We start from the raw sequence: 2180 nt of genomic DNA on the forward strand, positions 1-2180 counted from the left end.
ATATCAAAAGGACTAGGGACATAGCTCGATGTGAAGGTGCTGGGTTTAATCCCTAGTAAAAGGAAAAGTCTCACTCATATCTCCATTTATCCTTTTATTTCTCATTCATCCAACTACTATGATCATCTTCATATAGTGACTGAGTCATGTCAGATATAACCAATTTCCAGGAATCAGATTATGAATAGACAATAAAAGTAACTGACCATAAATTGAACCCAGATTGGATTACCAAATAATCTTATTAAGAGAAAAAAATAAAAACAGAAACTTCATCATGTGTACAGATTATTATATTTCATGGTGAGATTTATAATCAATAAATTATTATTAAAGGAGTTTTACTCATTTCTTCTTTCTTGAAACTACTTTACACTAATGGTTGATCTTCCCATCAAGGACTATTGGAGGCCAAAGGAGTTAAGAGAAGCCATCAAAAGCTAAGGGTATTTATCTTTGGCTAGCAGAACTACACACAATTTTCCATTTTCTTTTCTCTGCTAGTCTATATTTTCTATGCTGAGTGTATAGATATGCCTTTTTTAATGACCTACCTGTTTAAGAACTATTTGGACTTATGACTGAGACCTGCCACTCTGACTTACAACCTGTCTTGTTTTAGTACAGAGCACTTTATTTCTATAGTACTGTGAGTTTTGCTGATTGTACTGTGTAGTACAGTACTGTGGCTTCATGTTCTGTTATTCATTACAGTGCTGCATGCAAGAGTTATGAAAATAAAAGCAAAGCCACAAAGTTGGAGTTTCCTCTGACCATTTCTTTGTTCTGAATATCATAATGTATATACTATATACAATTCTGCACTTAGCCAACGATGCACTTAACAAACGGTCCCAGGACCACAACTCAGTTGTTAAACGAAGGGAAAACAGAAACAGCAAACCCACACCCAATAGATGAGACAACAGCATCAGCTTGCAGCTCAGCTCTTCATGCTGTCTTCACACTTCAGAATTTTTGAAGTCAACAAGCAAACTGGCCTGACAAATTTTTTTTTTAGGATCAGTCTTGTGGAATGCCATGTGTGAATCTGTCAGGGGCACACATGTGCAGGATACATATTGTCACGCATGTCTTTCTGTACGCAGCCAGTGAGAGGATTACTCAGCCCTGTGAGCGTCACCCTTTTTCCTGTGCTAGAAATCAGTACAATACCTATGCTTTCCTTTCCAAAGCATGCAACAGTGCTCTGGACTTTCATCATCTGTGCTGAGACATTTTGTCTAAATGCACTTTCCTGCATCACCAATGACGTGCCTTTGCCCCTCAGGAAATTCTGTCTCACAGAAAAAGCTCAAGTGCACTGTGTTCTCACCTGCTTCCGGTGTTTGTTTTATGATTTTTCTTCTCTCCCTTTCCCTTTCAAAATATTCTTTGTGGAGATCAGATCTGCTTTCCACACAGGAGAACAGGACAGGCAGGTGTCTCCCTGTGCTCCACGTCCTTCAGTCCCTATGTGGAGCTGGGCAGGGATCCGGGTTGGGACCAGGTGCCACAGCCACCCAGGGCTCTGCTGGCATCTGTGGGGACCAGGCACTCCCTCCCAGGGTCAGATGTTCCCTGGGCACAGTGAGAAGCCGGCACAGCTGAGCCTGGCTGTAGCAGACAGGCTGGGGAGGATGGCAAAGGGAGAAGGAGGACAGAATCAGGGCCTTACCTTGAAGTCACATCCCTATCTTCTCCCTAATGCCAGCCAGGGACTGCAGCCACACTGAACCTGCCTCCTGGAGTCCCTGGTAGAAGAGCTATAAATAAGGCACCTCCAAAAGCATGAGCCTAGAGATAAGAGCCCAGTCCTGGCTGCCGCAGCCTTTTAAGGTCTCTAAATGCAAGGAGCCAGGGCCCGATGGGAAGGGGCTGTTCTGTCCCCACTGTCCCCATGTGGCCTGCCTGCCTCAAGGGCAACCCAGCAAGCCAAAAAGCGGCCAGAAGGGAATCCTCAGGTGCCAGGAATGGGTCCTGCCTTGCCAAATAGGTGGCAGAGACATGATATGGGTGCCTGACTGTTCAGCTGTGCACCCCTCACTGGAGCCCCAGGACAACAGAGTACGGGGTGGGAACACCTTCCTGGGTCACACAGCCTCAGCACTTCCCTGGTACATTGAGTATGAACCAGTGAACAGGGTTCTAGAGCCTCCAGGGACTACAGGTGTTTGAAC

The 2180-nt window shown here is 44.9% G+C and overlaps 1 protein-coding gene across 1 annotated transcript in view; it reads right to left on the reverse strand.

Annotated features, from left to right (window-relative positions):
- The window catches only part of Fhl2 (four and a half LIM domains 2), a 52319-nt gene extending 50562 nt beyond the window's left edge, over window positions 1-1757 (reverse strand). The window contains exon 1 of the mRNA XM_019204286.1: window positions 1679-1757. The gene's annotated coding sequence lies outside the window, so the exon portion shown is untranslated. The remainder of the gene's footprint in view (window positions 1-1678) is intronic.
- Between the last annotated feature and the right edge of the window lie 423 nt (window positions 1758-2180).

This window comes from Fukomys damarensis, unplaced genomic scaffold, assembly GCF_012274545.1.
Source record: "Fukomys damarensis isolate Sample0158 unplaced genomic scaffold, DMR_v1.0_HiC HiC_scaffold_9, whole genome shotgun sequence".
NCBI lineage: Eukaryota > Metazoa > Chordata > Mammalia > Rodentia > Bathyergidae > Fukomys > Fukomys damarensis.